General features: G+C 37.2%; 1 pseudogene; it reads right to left on the bottom strand.

Annotated features, from left to right (window-relative positions):
* Positions 1–12,041: 12,041 nt before the first annotated feature.
* Positions 12,042–13,680, bottom strand: LOC100140427 (metalloreductase STEAP2-like; annotated as a pseudogene).
* Positions 13,681–20,626: the final 6,946 nt, after the last annotated feature.

Here is a 20,626-nt window from a genome sequence, read left to right on the forward strand (position 1 = left end):
GTGGGAGGCCATTCACAATGGGATCACTGCAGCAGCATATATTACTTTAGGAAAAATTTGTAAATAAGTAACATGTTGCCTCTAGCAACCAATTTTTTTTTTTTTCTAGCCCCCAAAGATGTTGGATTCGTTTTAACATTGCACATGCTGAAAATGGTGGATAGAGGTGTTAAGTGTCAAAGAGAGCAACACTGATTTGACTATATCATGTCCAGAAATTAATCAAAGTGACAGGGCCTTGTACTAGGGCTGAGCAATGTCTCATCACTCAGTGAGAGTGTGTGTGTATGTGCACATGCTCCTTTGTGAATGGGTGTATATCTAGAATGAGTGTGTTAAATTTCTGAGAAGGATGACTTCAAAATATTGTTGTATCTGTATTCTGAGAAAATAATGAATATGGTTAGGTTCTTGACTGCAAAGCATGTGTACAATGGCAGAATTGTAATTTACCCAGATCTCGGTAAAAAAAAAAAAAATATATATATATATATGTGTGTATATATATATATATATATATATATATATATATAGTCTCATAGAAAGTGAAGAAAACAATGTGAAGAGAGGCTGTTGAAATAGGCACTGAATAGAACATAGAAGGAAGATGAAATAGAAAATTATTTTCTAGTCACCGATTGGATAAAGTCAATAATTTCTATAATACCATGTATGCATGCCTGCTCAGTTGCTCAGTCATGCAAAGAGCAAAATGTCATGCTCTTTGTGATCCCAGGACTGTAGCCCACCAGATTCCTCTGTCCATGGGATTTTCCAGGCAAGAATACTGAAGTGGGTTGTCATTTCCTCCTCCAGCAGATCTTTCTGACCCAAGGACTTAACCCATATCTCCTGTGTCTCTTGCATTGGCAGGCAGATTCTTTAAAACTGAACCACATGAAAAGCCCAATGTTGTGTATAGGAAACTTAATAAGGGGTGTAATGGATGTAAATTTGCAGTCATCTATTCCTGGGAGCCAGTCATCTTTTATCAAGATGGAGCAATGACCAAATTGGGTTGCTAAGGGAAAAGAAAGCAGGCACAATGGCCCCCTCCATAAGTATGAGTCTATGATGGAACTTAATTAGTTTAGGCCTTGTTTGATTCTATATTGGATTGTATTGGGTAAGAGGGTGTTCCTGGGCATTCTAAGTGCCCAGGTTTGTTGTTGTGGAGGCAATAAGTCATGTCTGATTCTTTGTGGCCTTATGGACTGTAGCATGCCAGCCACATCTGTCCTTTACTATCTTCTACAGTATGCTCAAATTCATGTCCATTGAGTTGATGATGCTATCTAACCATCTCACCCTCAGCCGTCCCCTTCTCCTTTTGCCCTCAATGTGTCCTAGCATCAGGGACTTTTCCAATGAGTCACCTCTTCACATCAGGTGGCCAAAGTTTTGGAGCTTCAGCTTCAGGATCAGTCCTTCCAATAAATAAATATTCAGGACTGATTTGACTGGTTTGATCTCCCTGCTGTTCGAGGAACCCTCAAGAGTCCTCTCTAGCACCACAATTTGAAAGCATCAATGCTTCAGTGCTCAGCTTTTTTCATAGTCTAAGCTCATATCTGTACATGACTACTGGAAAAACCATAGCTTTGACTAGATGGACTTGTGTTGGCAAAGTGATGTCTCTGCTTTTTTAAAATATTATTTTAATTGAAGGCTAATTACTTTACAATATTGTGGTGATTTTTGCCGTACATTGACATGAATCAGCCATGGGTATACATGTGTCCAACCATCCCAAACCCCCTCCCCACGTCCCTCCCCATCCCATCCCTCTGGGCTGTCCCAGAGCACCAGCTTAGAGTGCCCTGTTTAATGTATCATACTTGGATTGGTCATCAATTTCACATATGGTAATACACATGTTTCAATGCTATTCTCTCAAATCATCCTACCTTCAGCTTCTCCAGATCAGATCAGATCAGTCACTCAGTCGTGTCCGACTCTTTACGACCCCATGAATCACAGCACACCAGGCCTCCCTGTCCATCACCAACTCGCAGAGTTCACTCAGACTCACATCCATCAAGTCAGTGATGCCATCCAGCCATCTCATCCTCTGTCGTCCTCTTCTCCTCTTGCCCCCAATCCCTCCCAGCATCAGAGTCTTTTCCAATGAGTCAACTCTTCCCATGAGGTGGCCAAAGTACTGGAGTTTCAGCTTTAGCATCATTCCTTCCAAAGAAATCCCAGGGCTGATCTCCTTCAGAATGGACTGGTTGGATCTCCTTGCAGTCCAAAGGACTCTCAAGAGTCTTCTTCAACACCACAGTTCAAAAGCATCAAATCTTCGGTGCTCAGCCTTCTTCACAGTCTAACTCTCACATCCATACATGACCACAGGAAAAACCATAGCCTTGACTAGACGAAGCTTTGTTGGCAAAGTAATGTCTCTGCTTTTGAATATGCTATCTAGGTTGGTCATAACTTTCCTTCCAAGGAGTAAGCGTCTTTTAGTTTCATGGCTGCTGTCAGCATCTGCAGTGATTTTGGAGCCCAGAAAAATAAAGTCTGACACTGTTTCCACTGTTTTCCCATCTATTTCCCATGAAGTGATGGGACCCGATGTCATGATCTTCGTCTTCTGAATGTTGAGCTTTAAGCCAACTTTTTCACTCTCCGCTTTCACTTTCATCAAGAGGCTTTTGAGTTCCTCTTCACTTTCTGTCATAAGGGTGGTGTCATCTGCATATCTGAGGTTATTGATATTTCTCCCAGCAATCTTTACTCCAGCTTGTGTTTCTTCCAGTCCAGCATTTCTCATGATGTACTCTGCATATAAGTTAAATACACAGGGTGACAATATACAGCCTTGACGTACTCCTTTTCCTATTTGGAACCAGTCTGCTGTTCCATGTCCAGTTCCAACTGTTGCTTCCTGACCTGCATACAAATTTCTCAAGAGGCAGCTTCTCCACAGAGTCCAAAAGTCTGCACTTTATATCTGTGCCTCTTTTGCTGTCTTGCATATAGGGTTGTTGTTACCATTTTTCTAAATTCCTTATATATACATTAATATACTGTATTGTTTTTTTTTTCTGACTTACTTCACTCTGTATAATAGGCTCCAGTTTCATCTACCTCATTAGAATTGATTCAAATGCATTCTTTTCAATAGCTGAGTAATATTCCATTGTGTATATGTACCACAGTTTTCTTATCCATTCATATTCAGATGGATATCTAGTTTGCTTCCATGCCCTAGCTACTGTAAACAGTACTGAAATGAACATTGGGGTACATGTGTCTCTTCCAATTCTGGTTCCTTTGGTGTGTATGCTCAATAGTGGGATTGCTGGGTCACATGGCAGTTATATTTCCAGTTTTTTAAGGAATCTCCACATAGTGGCTGTACCAGTTTGCATTCCCACAAACAGTGTAAGAGGGTTCCATTTTCTCCACACTCTCTCCAGCATTTTTTGTAGAGGTTTTTGATAGAGCTTTGTAGGGCCATTCTGACGAGTATGAGATGGTACCTCATTGTGGTTTTGATTTGCATTTCTCTGATAATGAATTATGTTGAGCATCTTTTCATTTGTTTGTTAGCCATCTGCATGTCTTCTTTGGCAAATATGTGTTTAGTTTTTTGGCCCATTTTGTGATTGGGTCATTTATTTTTCTGATATTGAGCTGCATGAGTTACTTGTATATTTTTGAGATTAATTCTTTGTCAGTTGCTTAGTTTGCTATTATTTTCTCTCATTCTGAAGTCTGTCTTTTCAGTTTGCTTATAGTACCCTTCACTGTGCCAAAGCTTTTTAAATTTAATTAGGTCCTATTTGTTTATTTTTGTTTTTATTTCCATTACTCTGGGGGTGGGGGTGGGGTGGGTAATAGAGGATCTTGTGATTTATGTCAGAGAGTGTTCTGCCTATGTTTTCCTCTAGGAGTTTTATAGTTTCTGGTCGTATATTTAGATCTTTAATCCATTTTAAGTTTATTTTTGTGTATGATATTGAGTGTTCTATTGTCATTCTTTTACAGGTGGTTGACCAGTTTTCCCAGCATGATTTGTTAAAGAGATTGTCTTTTCTCCATTGTATATTTTTGCCTCCTTTGTCAGAGATAAGTTTTCCATAGGTGGATTCATCTCTAGGTTTTCTATTTTGTCCTATTGATCTATATTTCTGTCGTTGTGTCAATACCATACTGTCTTGATGACTGTAGCTTTGTAGTATAGTCTGAAGTCAGGCACGTTGATTCCTCCAGCTCCATTCTTCTTTCTCAAGATTGCTTTTACTATTCAAGGTTTTTTGTATTTCCATACAAATTGTGAAATTATTTGTTCTAGTTTGAAAAATACCATTAGTAGCTTAATAGGGGTTGTATTGAATCTATAGATTGCTTTGTGTAGTACACTCATTTTCACTGTATTGATTCTTCCAATACATGAACATGGTATATTTCTCCATCTATTTGTGTCATCTTTGATTCCTTTTTTATTAGTGTTTTATAGTTTTCCCAGCTTTTATAGTTTTATAAAACTATAGTTTTATAGTTTTCTTTAGGTAAATTTCTTCCTAAGTATTTTATTCTCTTTGTCACAATGGTGAATGGGATCGCTTCCTTAATTTTTCTTTAATTTAATGTTTTCTCATTGTTAGTGTATAGGAATGCAAAGGATTTCTGTGTATTTACTTTATATCCTAAAATTTTACTATGTTTACTAATTAGCTCTAGTAATTATCTGGTGGTGTCTTTAGGGTTTTCTAGGTACAGGATCATGTCACCTGCAAACAGTGAGAGTTTTACTTCTTCTTTTTCCAATCTGAGCTCTTTTTATTTCTTTTTCTTCTTTGATTGTTGTGGCTAAAAATTCCAAAACTATGTTGAATAGTAGTGGTGAGAGTGGGCACCCTTGTCTTGTTCCTGACTTTAAGCAAATTGCTTTCAATTTTTTGCCATTGAGGATAATATTTACTGTAGGTTTATAATATATGGCTTTTATTATGTTGAGATATGTTCTCTTTTATGCCTGCTTAGTGGAGAGTTTTTGTCATGAATGGGTGTTGAATTTTTTCAAAGTCTTTCTCTGCATCTATTGAGATAATCATATGGTTTTAATCTTTCAATTTGTTAATATTGTATATCACATTGATTGATTTGAGAATACTGAATAATCCTTGCATTCCCTGGGAAAAAAACCCACTTGATCATGATGTATGATCTTTTTATTATGCTGTTGGATTGTGTTTGCTAGAATTTTGTTGAGGATTTTTGCATCTATGTTCATCAGTGATATTGGCCTGTAGTTTTCTTTCTTTCTTTTTTTTTGCATCTTTGTCTGGTTTTGATATTAGGGTGATGGTGGCCTCATCAAATGAGTTTGGGAGTTTACCTTCCTCTGTGATTTTCTGGAAGAGTTTGAGTAGGATAGGTGTTAGCTCTTCTCTAAATTTTTGGTAGACTTCACCTGTGAAGCCATCAGTCCTGGGCTTTTTTTTGTTGTTGGAAGATTTTTGTTACAGCTTCAATTTCCATGCTTGTAATGGGTCTGTTAAGATTTTCTGTTTCTTGCTATTTCAGTTTTGGAAGGTTATACTTTTCTAAGAATCCATCTGTTCTTCCAAGTTGCCCATTTTATTGGCATATAGTTTCTGATAGTAGTCTCTTATAATCCTTTGTATTTCTGTGTTGTCTGTTGTGATTTCTACATTTTCATTTCTAAGTTTGTTGATTTGATTCTTTTTTTTTTCTTGATGAGTCTGCTAATTTTTTGTCTATTTTATTTACTTTATCAAAGAACAAGCTTTTAGTTTTGTTGATTTTTGCTATATTCTCCTTTGTTTCTTTTTCATTTATTTCTGCTCCTATTTTTATGATTTCTTTCCTTCTACTAATTCTGGTGCTCTTTGTTTCTTCTTTTTCTAGTTGCTTTAGGTGTAAAGTTAGGTTATTTGATTTTTTCTCTTGTTTCTTGAGGTAAGATTTTACTGCTATGAACCTTCCTTTTAGCACTGCTTATACTGAATCTCATAGGATTTGGGTTGTTATGTTTTAATTTTCATTTGTCTTTAGTGCATATTTTGATTTCCTTTTTGATTTCTTCCATGATCTGTTGGTTATTCAGAAGTGTGTTGTTTAGCCTCCATACATTTGTATTTTTAATAACTTTTTTTCCCTGTAGTTGACATTGAATTTCACTGCATTGTGATCATAAAAGATGTTTGAAATGATTTCAATTTTGTTGAATTTACCAATGATAGATTTATGGCCCAGGATGTGATCTATACTGGAGAATGTTCTGTGTGCACTTGAGAAAAAGGTGAAATTCATTGTTTTGGGGTGAAAGGTCCTATAGATATCAATTAGGTCTAACTGGTCCATTGTATCATTTAAAGCTTGTGTTTTCTTGCCAATTTTCTGTTTGGTTGTCATAGGGGTGAGTGGGGTATTAAAGTCTCCCACTATTATTTATTGTGTTACTGTTAATCTCCCCTTTCATACTTGTTAGCATTTTCCTTATGTATTGAAGTGCTCCTATGTTAGGTGAATATATATTTATAATTGTTATATCTCCTTCTTGGATTGATCCTTTGATCATTATGTACTATCCTTCTTTGTCTCTTTTCACAATCTTTATTTCAAAGTCTATTTTATCTGATATGAGCATTGCTACTCCTGCTTTCTTTTGGTCTCCGTTTGCATCAAATATCTTTTTCCAGCCCTTCACTGTCAGTCTGTGTGTGTCCCTTGGTTTGAGGTGGGTCTCTTGTAGACAGCAAATATAGAGGTCTTATTGTGTCTGCTTTTTTTATGCACTGTCTAGGTTCGTCATAGCTTTTCTTGCAAGCTGCAAGTGTATTTTAATTTCTCAACCCAACAAAGAGGTCTAGGACAAAACACTTCACCCAGGGTCACCTTAAGACAGGCCTGATCCCACACTGCTCTCTCTAAAAACCAATTACAAAAACTTTCAACAAATGTTGGTTAAGTCTATAGCAGAAACTCAGTAGGACTCAGTAAGTGTAGCACAGCCCAACACAAAACCACACAATGCAAAGTACCACATAACTTGTAGGTGGCATCTCAAAGAACATTCATGATCAGACAACACAGTCAGTTAGCAAGCCCAGAGCAAAACAGACAGATTCTGGTCTAGGTGAAGACTGTTCAACTACTGTGTCCTCTGTGTCAATTGTCTTGTGGTTGCCCCTTGGAAGCAAGATCAACTCCCCATGGAAATAATGGTTTGGATATCAAAACTTATGATCTTGTACTCTCACTAAGGGGACACATGAAAGGTTTCTTCCTTACATAATGGACAAAGTAAAGTGCTCCTAAGCTGATCATAAAATTAGTTAGCAAAGCTGAGAAGCAAATGACTGGAGGAGTTACTGTGGTTAGGGTTCCTGGAATTTCATGGTTTGAAGTTCCCATCACCACCAAAAGAGAGAGCTCTCTAGCTTTCTTATTGGCCTTCTCAAATAATAGGATGAAAGCAAAAGGAGGAGGGATGAGGCTGCAAAGATGCCAGCAGTTTAAAATATAAAAAATGGAGTCAAAATTCTAATCATAATTTGCTTCTGGGAATGATAGATTTCTTAGGGTCTATGTTTAAGTTAAAAAGCAAAACTTTTGCCATTCAAGGAAAACTGCTAACAGTGAGATCAAACTACTACTTAGTTATTAGTTTAGTCTGTGTCTGAAGGATTTCTTAGCAGCCTGGGAAATCTGGCCTGCATCAGGCAATGTGAACTCAAGGTACAAGACATACATTTCTTCCCATCAATACTCAATGGTAAATAAGTTAGGAATAAGGGTGGGACTATGCAAATAAGAGCCAAAAAAGAAAACAAGAAAATAATCTGACTCCTTGGTCTCTGGCTCAGGTGACCAAACTGGCTGCTCCAGAAAGAGAGACTGAGCAGATCACCATTTGATAGCTTGCAAAGATGTACAACATCAAAACCCAAACTACCAATCAACTAAAGGAAGTCAACCTTGAATATTCATTAGAAAGGCTGATGCTGAAGCTGAAGCTCCAATGCCTTGGCTGCCTGATGCAAAGACCTAACTCATTGGAAAAGACTCTGATGCTGGGAAAGATTGAGGGCAGCAGTAGAAAGGTCTGACAAAGGATGAGATGGTTGGATGACATCACTGACTCAATGGATATGCGTTTGAGATAATGGCAGGAGATAGGGAAAGACTGGGAAGACTGGAGTGCTGCAGTCCATAAGGTCTCAAGGAATCAGACATGACTTAGCGAGTAAACAACAACAACAATAAACCAACCAACCAAAGACACATACAAATGAAAGAATCATAGATATGTAACATCTCTTGGACCTTGTTTTATGCAAAACATAGACCTGCTTGCAAAAAAACACAAAACATAAACTTACTCACAAAAAACTCTTTTCACTAAAGTTATTATCTCCTACAGTTTTGGGTGTAAACTTGTAGCAAACTTTCAAAATACTGTCATATATTTTACTTTTCTAAAATGAAAAGTATACCTGTGGCGGATTCATTTCGATATTTGGCAAAACTAATACAATATTGTAAAGTTTAAAAATAAAATTAAAAAAAATAAAATGAAATGAAAAGTATAATGTATATGGAGTCAGGAGTTTCTGCTTTTTATTCTACACAAATTATTTGTTAATAGGTTGTAATATATGGTTTCTATATCAATACATATAGATATGTCTCACAAATTGCTTTTGCAATTAATTTTATTTCCTGTTAAGGCAGACCTTCATTACTCTTCCTGATTTTTTAATTAAACATTAATTTAATTAAATGTGAATTAATTAAATTAATTAATGTGATTCACATTCAGTTGTAATAAGAAAGAGATATTTCCTACCACTTTACAAGACGGTATCATCCTGCAAGACTACAATACTGAGTTTGTCAAAAAGTTATATGGGCTTTTCTATCAGATGTAATGGAAAAACCTGAATGGATTTTTTGGCCAACCCAGTACAACACTACAACCAGGATACTGACAGTGCTTTAAAAATGTAGAGAACACTTCTATCACCACAAGGATCCCTGTGGCTACCTCACTTCCCATCTGCTCCTACTCCTTCCTTAGGCCTTGGAAAACTGTAATCTCCTCTCCATACCATAATTTCATCATTTTAGGAAATGTTATGTGTAAATGGAATAATACAGTATGTATTTAGAATTATTGTAATGTAGCATAATTCTATGAAGATGTATCATGAGTTTTGTATCTATCACACTGTTGAAGGTATGTATTTCTGTTAGTTTACTCATTCACTTGTTGAAGGACCAGTTTGTTTACCTGCTAGTTTGCTGAGGTGATTCCAGACTTTGGCCATTACAAATAAACATGCTATAAATATTTATGAAACAATTTTGTATGAAATATAAGTTTTCATTTATCTGGGATAAATGTGCCATGGCATAACACATGTTAGTTTTATGTTCAGTTTTAAGAAAGTGTAAAATTACTTTCCATGGTGGCTATGCCACTTTACATTCTCATGTCTGACGTAAAAATGACCTGATTTTTTGCATCCTGATCACATTTTGTATCACTGTTTTAAAAAATTAGCCATTCTGATAAGAAAGGAGTATAGTTATATTTAATTGTGCTTTTAATTTGTATTTCTTGAATGGCTGATGTTGAGTATCTTCCAAGGGTTTGCCATGTGCACAGAGTTATGATTGTTAATTTTATATATTAACTTTACTAAGCCATGGTACCAAGATATTTGATCAAAGACCAGTCCAGATCACATCAAAGGTACTTTTAGATGAGATTAAAATTTAAATCAAAAGACTTTGTAAAGAGCAAATTACCCTTCATAATGTGGATCGACCTCTTCTATTTAGTTGAAGTTCTTTTAAAAAATTAAGCTTTCTTGAGGAAGACAGAATTCTGTTTCCAGGATGATTCCAGACTTGAACTGCAACATCAACACTTCCAACAATAGGTCTCTCAATTTCTCACTCTCTTCACCCCTCCCTCCCTCTGAAATATACTACTGTAGAAATATGCTACTGTTTCTATTTATTAGGTAACAAACTAATAAAACCAACAAACAGCTTTGAAAGTTAAAGTGAAAGTTGCTCAGTCATGTCCAACTCTTTGCAACCCTATGGACTATACAGTTCATGGAATTCTCCAGGCCAGAATACTGGAGTGGGTTGCCTTTCTTTCCCTTCTCCAGGAGATCTTCCCAACTCAGCAATCAAACCCAGGTTTTCCACATTGCAGATGGATTCTTTACCAGCTGAGCCATCAGGGAAGTCCAAGAATACTGGAGAGGGTAGCATGTCCCTTCTCCAGGGGATCTTCCTGAGCCAGGAATTGAACAGGGGTCTCCTGCATTGCAGAAGGATTCTTTACCAAGTGAGCTATAAAAATATATTTCATTTATGATTCCCCTCCCCAAAAGCTTTAGATTGATTTTTAATATTTGAATACACTCAAAAAATCCTCAATTAATGCATTTTTTCTGTCAAATACAGTTTTGGAAATATGGTGGGTCCATGGAACCACCATATTTCCAAAGCTGTATTTGACAAAAAGAATGCATTAATTGAGGTTTGAGTGCATTCAAATATTAAAAATCAATCTAAAGCTTTTGGGGAGGGGAATCATAAATGAAATATATTTTCATACTATCATAAGGTCATTTAACATTTTTTCCCAGTGTTATCATACACATAAACTATAAACAGCCACAACAGGATAAAAAGTATCCTGTATTTTAGTTTTTACAAATTCTACAGCAAGAGGCAGGAGAGTGGAAGAATGTGTATAGTTGTAGTTACTTATATTTTTGAAGTCTTGTTTCTTCTTGAAAGTGATGCCAAAATATTATAAATTTCTTGAGGCCATTTTATAACAAGGAACTCTTGTATTTACCTATAAAAATCCAGTGTCAGATGTGTAATCTCTTGTACTGAACATCAGAGAGACTAGATGTGCTGTCAGATAATATCTGTGGTGGTGAGGATGAATGGATAAAAGTCTCTTGGGATTTTTTTTGGTCAGTTATTTCCAAGTTGTTCTTACTTGTATCTGACAGTGTTATAAATCCATTCATCCTGTTAAAGCTTTTGTGGAAAATAACTTGTTAAAACTACCACTCAAATTTGATAAGTAAGAGTACTTTTATTAATAATACTTTACAATAGCCTTTTATTTTTAAACATGATGCACTTTGTCAATTTTTTAATAGTAATGACTTTGTGGTCTTGGCTTTATGACTAATTCATCATTTTCATTGAATGGTTATTATGTTTGGGAGGTATAGAGATGCCCACGATATTCTAAGCAATTGATCAAAACTTCTTTAAAGGGAAAGAAAAAACATTCTTTTGATGAAATGCAACATTATAAAATATAGCCACCTTATGGTGACTGGCCTTTTTCATTTCTTTTTTCTTGTTCACTTCTCTGTTATAAATCTGCAAATAAATGGATAGGAGCAGCTTTTACTCTAGATAGTTTTGAATTAGCTACATAATTCTTATGCAGAAACATTACTTAAAGAACAATTCTTTTCCCTCCCTAAACATACCAAAATTTCTATTATAAGGTATGTAAAGTTTTACAGTATTTTAAATCTTGTGTGTGTGTGTGTGTGTTCAGTTGCTCAGTCATGTCTGACTCTTTTGCAACCCTAAGGACTGTAGCCAGGCAGGCTTCTCTATCCAGGAGATTTTCCAGGCAAATCCAGAGTTGCCATTTCCTACTCCAGAAGATCTTCACCACCCAGGGATCAAATCCACATCTCTTGTGTCTCCTGCATTGGCAGTTGGATTCTTTAAACCTTATATTTTACTAACTATACTAATCAAGTATTTTACTGTGTGTGTTAATTGCTCAACATGTCCAACTCTTTGTAACTCCATGGACTGTAGCCCGCAAGGCTCCTCTGTCCATGGAATTCTCCAGGCAAGAACACTGGAATAGGTTGACATTTCCCACTCCAGGGGATCTTCCCGACCCAAGAATTGAACCCGGACCTCCTGCATTGCAGGCAGATTCTTTACCATGTGAGCTACCAAGGAAGCATCAGATGAATATCAAGTACATCTCATGCCTGCTGATAAGCCATGTTGAAAAAGAAGTATCTCTATAACCTTCTCACTGGTAAGCAGAGGCTGTAGGCAACATGAATCAAAGTGAAGTAAAAGCTTAGTAATTCAAGCTGTTCTCTACACTGTAAGCAGGTCTATAACCAAAGTGGAAAGTTTCTATATTGGTGCCATAATAAACCTGATAAACAGCTGCCAGATCTGCTGGGTAGATCAGAGACCACAAAGTAATTGTATCTATGGGCAAAGTTTTATTCACAGTCTCATCAGAAATCTTATAAAAGTCACTCTACTGGTTTCTAGCACATGGATGAATCACATTTAGGACCCAATAATAAAGGAAGAAAAACAGGGCCAGCTTATGGCTACCACCACTGGCCCTCTCCAGAAGGTAAATAGTCACAGGAGTAAATTTGCAATTGCTGTGATTCCAAATCAACAGGAACGAAATTCAACTGACTGGCAAGTTCAATAACCTTCTGTGGAGCTTGAATATTGTTGCTGCATATATAAACATGCCAGACAGCATCCTTAGGTCGTAATGGAAGCGCCCAAGCTGTTGCTCAGTTGCTAAATCACGTCCGACTCTTTGCCACCTCACAGATTGCAGCATGCCAGTGTTCCCTGTCCTTCAGTATCTCCTGGAGTTTGCGCTCATGTCCATTGAGTCAGTGATGCCATCCAACCATCTCATCCTGTGTAGCCCCCTTCTCCTCTTGCCCTCAATCTTTCCCAGAGTCAAGGTCTTTCCCAACGAGTGGTCTCTTTACATCAGGTGGCTAAATATTGCAGCTTAAGCATCAGTCCTTCCAATGAACATTCAGGGTTGATTTCCTTTAGGATTGACTGGTTGGGTTCCTTGCTGTCCAAGGGAATCTCAAGAGTCTTCTCCAGTACCACAGTTTGAAGCATCAATTCTTTGGCACTGAGCCTTCTTTATGGTCCAACTGTCATATCCATACATGACTACTGGAAAAACCACAGCTCTGACTAGATAGACATACGTGCAAATTGATGTCTCTGCTTTTTAATATGCTGTTTAGGTTTGTTATAGCTTTTCTTCCAAGGAGAAAGCATCTTTTAATTTCATGGCTGCAGACACTCTCCACAGTGATTCTGGAGTCCAAGAAAATGAATTCTGTCACTGTTTCCATTGTTTCCCCTTCTATTTGCCATGAAGTGATAGGACCAGATGCCCAAGCTGAGACAACATTAAATCCTTTCACAATCAAAGAGTCCAGGAATAATGAAGCCAAATATTCCACATTGGATGCTGGGTATTGGTTTATCCTCATGTTATTGCTCACATCAATCAAAATTCACCCACAGCAGATGTCCAGGTCCCACAGTAAGGTGTAATGTTCCTATATATAGCAACAACATTATATTTGATATGATTTGATTTAATCAACTTCTCAGTGAGTGACATCTACCATATGAGGATAAAACTCAGCAGAAAATTTAGGATTTCTGCTTCCTATGACTACATCATGATAGCCACGCCTAATAAGTCAAATAGTCAGGGACTTAGCAAAATTTCTACTGCCAATTACACCCATAGTGGCCTTCCTTACATCCTTCTTTTTTCTTTTTTGCCATGCCCTGTGGCATGTGGGATCTTAGTTCCTTGACCAGGGAACAAACTGGTGTTCCCTGCATTGGAAGCATAGAGTCTCAACTGGACCACCAGCAAAGTGCCTTTGTTGCATCTTTGATACCATTTTTCCCCTGAGGCCAAGGAGGTTTTCTAAGGCTCTGTGGTTTCCCATCAGTGTTTCATTCCTTGATACAGACTCTTCCAAAATCACCAGGGATATTTCGAGAATCTGGTTAAAACAAAGACTCTATTTGAGTGAGTCTGGAGTGAGGCCAAAGAATCAGCATTTCTAATAACATGATGCCAATGCTGCTTGTATGTGGGCTCCTCTTTGAACAGCAAAGCTCTCTGTACCCTCTGACTGGCCCTTTTCTCTGATGCCCCTTGTCAGTTTCTCCCTTCTCTCTGAGTCACATCAGAAAAGTAGATCATGGCATTTCAGAAGCTGTCCATGGTTGAAGATCCCCCTCAGAGGATGTGAAAATGTAGAGCCAGTAGTTTGGCTCAAGGAGTGGAAGGCAAAGGATACATTTTCTGTGTAGTGATGAAGCAAAAACAAACTTGACAGCAGATGAAATGAGTATTTTATGGACATGCAATGGCAAAGAGAAATATTTAAGTATTAGTAGCTCAGTCATATCTGACTCATTGCAACCCCACGGAGTGTGGCCTGCCAGGCTCCTCTGTCCATGGGATTTCCCAAGGATTCTTAGGCAAGAATCCTGGAGTGAGTAGCCATCCCCTTCTCCGAGGGATCTTCCCAACCCAGGGACTGAATCCAGGTCTCCTGCATTGCAGGCAGATTCTTTACTGTCTGAGCCCCCAGGGAAGCCCAGAAATATTTAAGGGAGAGAGATAAAATAAGAGAGAGAAGAAAACAACATTAAAGGAATGGGATGAAGCACAAAGGCAATTTCTGTGGCTGAAAAGCTTGACAAGCCATTCAAGAAATACCTGGGAAGTCTCATCTCTCGAAGTTTTGCTCTGTAACTGTGTTCTCCTCTCTTGCTGCTGTGGTCATCAGCTTTCAAAAACAGTTCATTGTGAGTATTTTTACATTTCTTTAAGGCCCAGGCTTTCTGACCCAAGAGCACTGGCAAGCTTGATTAAAGGATGATTGCTCAGAAGCTCTATATTATATATTGTTCCAAAGAGACTATGGGGATTAGACTCATCTGACCTGGAGAAGTTTGCTCAGATTCTAGGACACTAGAATTCTAGGTACCTTCCTAATACTCTCCCCAGAAAATACTTATTTTATTTTGCTTTTTTGCAACTCAAAGTGAAGGACTTTCTTTCAACCAGGGGGAGGTTGGGCCCCATAGACTGTCTTCTACAAGTTCTAAATCACACAACATTAAGATTCTTACAGATTTCCCTGGTGGCTCAGTGGTAAAGAATCCATATGCCAACGCAGGAGACATGGGTTTGATCCCTGGGTTGGGAAGATCCTACTTGCCTCAGAACAACTAAGCCGGTGAGCCGTAACTGGTAAGCCTGTGATTTAAAGCCTGGGAGCTGCAACTACTGAGACCACACACCTAGAGCCATGCTCCCCAACAAGAGAAGACACTGCAATGAGAAGCCCATGCACAGCAACTAGAGAGAAGGCCCCACTTGCTGCAAATAGAGAAAAACCCACCCAGCAATGAAGACTCTGCACATCCAAAATAAATATATAAAAATTTAAGGAAAAAGATTCTTGAGCTGCAGGAACTAGTGAACATTTGGCTGACACTGTACCCCTCCATCGGCATCAGGGCTCCAGGAAATAGCACTGAAATTCCCTATGAGAATTAAACTTTTCTAGACCAGAGATTACATGGTTTCTGTCAACACACACACATAACAATTTCATGCAAACACTTATCAGCCACCTGCACAGAGAAGTTCTATGCCAGTTCCTCAGTCTGTAGTGCCTGTATCACTGTTTCCTGGACTCTGACCCTCTAGGTCCCATCACCTAGACTTTGCTTCACTCTTCTGACCCAGGTCCACTGTGACCCCCAGCATTAAGTGCCCTGTTCTTCACTATGACCAACCCAATCCTGTGGTTATGAATATCAATTCTTTGCAGTCTGCTTCTAAACCCTGATTTTAGTCAAATATCCAAGACCTGAATGTGTTAGGTACATCTCTGAAAGACATACTCTCTAATAACTTAGAAGCATTTGATCTCAGAAAATGCAAAGATTAGGTGAAATTCATTTTAAGAACTGTTGAAGCTGCCCAAAACATATTTCAAATATATTTGCTTTCATAAGACTAGTCAAACTCTAAATGGATTATATTTTACTTATTACAACTATTTATTCATAGTACAAGTATGACTAACAATTTCATTGCAATTATTTTAAGCTTGTCTTATCATGCACATAATGTTCTGAAATGTGTATTTATATACTATAGTAATAAAGACTACAATATAATATATACTAACACATATCTCAGGGAAAGCTATGCCTGTGAATAGGCTGTGTGAATAGGCTGATTATCCTATTCTTGTGACTGAATTTGACTCCTAAAACACTCTATGATTAGTTATCTATTTCTTATTAAGTGAAAACAGAAGACTAAATTTGGATCTAAAATGGAAAATACAACGCACAGGCTGAAATTTTATTATAACAGATGTAAGATGCCTTAGTTTAAATCAGTAATATGCTAACAAGGGTTTTAGGATAAATAACTAGGTACCAGTAATGGGGTATAAACATGAATTAGATACAAAGGTAAAAATGAAAACAAGTACACAATTTGTGGAAAAGATAAACCTGAAAATGACTACAATCTTATATGATTTATATTACCATTAAATTTAATGAGAAGTGATACTTGCTGTGAAATGGATGAGCTAGAAAATTCCACTTTGCCTGAAATTGACTATGGGCAAAACCTGATAACCCATAGTCTTCTCCAGATAAAGTTGTATTTATTCAAGCTGTACCTTTTCTCCAAATTCAAATCCTTTTTGGCTGTACTAAGTGTTCTTATATCTTTTTAGGTTGAATTAAGTCTTCTTAATTTTTCCAAAAAATCTTTTCAAGCATCAGGTATACCAAGATATAGTCATTTTGTAATATATTTTAGTTAAAAATCTGTCTCTTTCACAGATAAAAAATTGGGTAATATTAGAGTACTATACATCATGCATGTTCTATCTCCATTATTTAGCACAGTATTAGGGTTTTTCAGTGTTCTCAGAATAATTTCAAATCTTCAGAAATGAGAAAGCAATAAAGATTCACCACAGTTCAGTTCAGTCACTCAGTCATGACCGACTCTTTGCGACCCTATGAATTGCAGCACACCAGGCTTCCCTGTCCATCACCAACTCCCAGAGTTCACTCAAACTCATGTCCATCGAGTGGGTGATGCCATCCAGCCATCTCATCCTCTGTCGTCCCCTTCTCCTCCTGCCCCCAATCCCTCCCAGCATCAGAGTCTTTTCCAATGAGTCAACTCTTCCCATGAGGTGGCCAAAGTACTGGAGTTTCAGCTTTAGCATCATTCCTTCCAAAGAAATCCCAGGGCTGATCTTCTTCAGAATGCACTGGTTGGATCTCTTTGCAGTCCAAGGGACTCTCAAGAGTCTTCTCCAACACCACAGTTCAAAAGCATCAATTCTTTGGCGCTCAGCTTTCTTCACAGTCCAACTCTCACATCCATACATGACCACTGGAAAAACCATAGCCTTGACTAGACAGACCTTTGTTAGCAAAGTAACGCCTCTGCTTTTGAATATGCTATCTAGGTTGGTCATAACTTTCCTTCCAAGGAGTAAGCGTCTTTTCATTTCATGGCTGCAATCACCATCTGCTGTGATTTTGGAGCCCAAAAAAATAAAGTCTGACACTGTTTCCACTGTTTCCCCATCTATTTCCCATGAACTGATGGGACCAGATGCCATGATCTTCGTTTTCTGAATGTTTAACTTCAAGCCAACTTTTTCACTCTCCTCTTTCACTTTCATCAACAGGCTTTTAGTTCCTCTTCACTTTCTGCCATAAGGGTGGTGTCATTTGCATATCTGAGATTATTGATACTTCTCCCTGCAATCTTGATTCCAGCTTGTGCTTCTTCCAGCCCAGCGTTTTTCATGATGTACTCTGCATATAAGTTAAATAAGCAGGGTGACAATATACAGCCTTGATGAACTCCTTTTCTTATTTGGAATCTGTCTGTTGTTCCAACAACCAGTCTGTTGTTCCATGTCCAGTTCTAACTGTTGCTTCCTGACCTGCATATAATCTCCTTAAAATTTCTTACAGTTATTGTCCCAAGAAATTATATTAGTGCAAAATCTACAGCACAGCACTGATTCTTGATTGTTTGAATAAAAATTGTATTCAATGTTAAAACTGATAAATGTTTTAAAAATACTACAAATGGTTAGAAATGGTCTATGTCAAAAACTTTATAAAGATTTCCCTTGGGTTTATCACAAAAAAATTACCAAATTAATACTATATGATTAGACAAAAGTAGAAAAACCACTTCCTAAGTTAAATAAGTTTATACTATTAAAATCTAAGAAAAATTAGAAGAAATTGTTATCTTAAAAGTATTTTTCTTATAACTAAGTCTCTATAATAAAAGATTACAGTTATCACATGAATTTTTTTTAATTTTTTAACTTTACAATATTGTATTGGTTTTGTCATATATCAACATGAATCCGCCACAGGTATACACGTTCCCCATCCTGAACCCTCCTCCGTCCTCCTTCCCCATACCATTCCTCTGGGTCGTCTCAGTGCACCAGCCCCAAGCATCCAGTATTGTGCATTGAACCTGGACTGGCAACTTGTTTCATTTAAGAAATAAATGTAGGCATGCATTTTTTTTTCTAAAATATCAAATGTAATTTATATCAATTTTTCTCTTTTTTATATCTATCTAAATTTTATCCTAAATTGCTATGACATTGTGAGAGTTACACTTGCTTATTTAAATATTAATATGTTTTTGTTGTTAATAAATTATCATTCTTATAATTCTAATAATCTCATGATCCTAATGCAGAACTATTAAGTCCATAATAATTTTAACTTAGCCTATGTATTTATTGGTGTTTTACTCTCAAAATGAATCCTTTATTTCTCTTTATCTTATATTTGCATGTAAAATGCTTAAATTATATATCAAACTTTTGTTATTTATACCTGTAAATTTGAAGCATAATGCACGTGGATGAACACATCAGATTAAAGAATGCAGTGCAAATGTACTGCTTTGATCAAGTAAGATTATATTATATGTTAATTTCATATTGTTACATATTATTTATGATATTTACTTATTGACAGGGCATCAAAAATAAGCTTCAGTATTCTCTAAAAACATACTGGAAGATAATAAAGCATTTTCCATTACATTCCAAATTTATCATACTATAATATTTTAAAAGAGGTCCTGATTAAATGTCTTATGTTAGATTGTTCAAGTATTACAGCAAAAGATATAACTCTAGTTTGTCAGGGAGCTTCTTACTTTCAAGAGTCAAGCATGTTTATAATTGAATTCTTCTTGAATTTGAAAATAAAATGTCAATAAATGCCTTAACATTAGCCTTAACACAGGCTAAGTTAAAGTCATTATTGAATTAATAGTTTTGCATTAGAATCATGAGATTATTAGAATTATAAGAATGATAATACATAAATAGAATTATATGAATGATAATGTGCCAAGAATGTTCAAACTATGCAACAATTGCACACATTTCACAAGCTAGCAAAGTAATGCTCAAATTCTCCAAGCTAGGCTTCAACAGTACATGAACTGAGAGCTTCCAGATGTTCAAGCTGGATTTAGAAAAGGCAGAGGAACCAGAGATTAAATTGCCAACATCTATTGGGTCATGAAAACTGAAGAAAATTCTAGAAAAACCTCTACTCTGCTTTATTGACTACACTAAAGCCTTTGACTGTGTGGATCACAACAAACCGTGGAAAATTCTTCAGGAGATGGGAATACCAGACCACCTCACCTGCCTCCAGGAAACCTGTATGCAGGTCAAGAAGCAACAATTCTAACTGGACATGGAACAGACTGGTGCCAAATTAGGAAATCAGTATGTCAAGGCTGCATATTGTCACCCTGCATATTTAACTTATATTCAGAGTACATCATGTGAAGTGCCAGGCTGGATGAAGCACTAGCTGGAATCAGGATTTCCAGGAAATATATCGATAACCTCAGATATGAAGATGACACCACCCATATGGCAGAAAGTGAAGAGGAACTAAAGACCTTCTTGATGAAAGTGAAAGAGGAGAGAGAAAAAGCTGGCTTAAAACTAAACTTTCAAAAAACGAAGATCACGGCATCCGGTCCCATCACTTCATGGCAAATAGATGGGGAAACAATGGAAACAGTGACAGACTTTCTTTTCTTGGGCTCCAAAATCACTGCAGATGGTGAGTGCAGTCATGAAATTAAAAGTTGCTTGCTGCTTGGAAGAAAAGCTATGACCAACCTAGATAGCATATTAAAAAGCAGAGACATTACTTTGCCAAGAAATTTCTATATAATCAGTGCTACAGTTTTTCCAGTAGTCATGTATGGATGTGAGAGTTGGACTATGAAGAAGACTGAGCACCTAAGAACTGATGTTTTTGAACTGTGGTGTTGGATAAGATTCTAGAGAGCCCCTTGGACTGCAAGGAGATCAAATCAGTCAATCCTAAAGGAGATCAGTCCTGGGTGTTTATTGGAAGGACTGATGTTGAAGCTGAAGCTCTAATATTTTGGCCACCTGATGTGAAGAGCTGACTCACTGAAAAAGATCCTGATACTGTGGAAGACTGAAGGCAGGAGGGAAAGAGGATGACAAAGGATGAGATGGTTGGATGGTATCACCGACTCAATGGACATGAGTTTGAGCAAGGTCCAGGAGCTGGTGATGGACAAGGAAGCCTGGAGTGCTGCAGTCCGTGGAATTGAAAAGAGCTGGACATGACTGAGTGACTAAACAAAGAATGA

The sequence above is a fragment of the Bos taurus genome, chromosome 16, assembly GCF_002263795.3.
Source record: "Bos taurus isolate L1 Dominette 01449 registration number 42190680 breed Hereford chromosome 16, ARS-UCD2.0, whole genome shotgun sequence".
NCBI classification, from domain to species: domain Eukaryota; kingdom Metazoa; phylum Chordata; class Mammalia; order Artiodactyla; family Bovidae; genus Bos; species Bos taurus.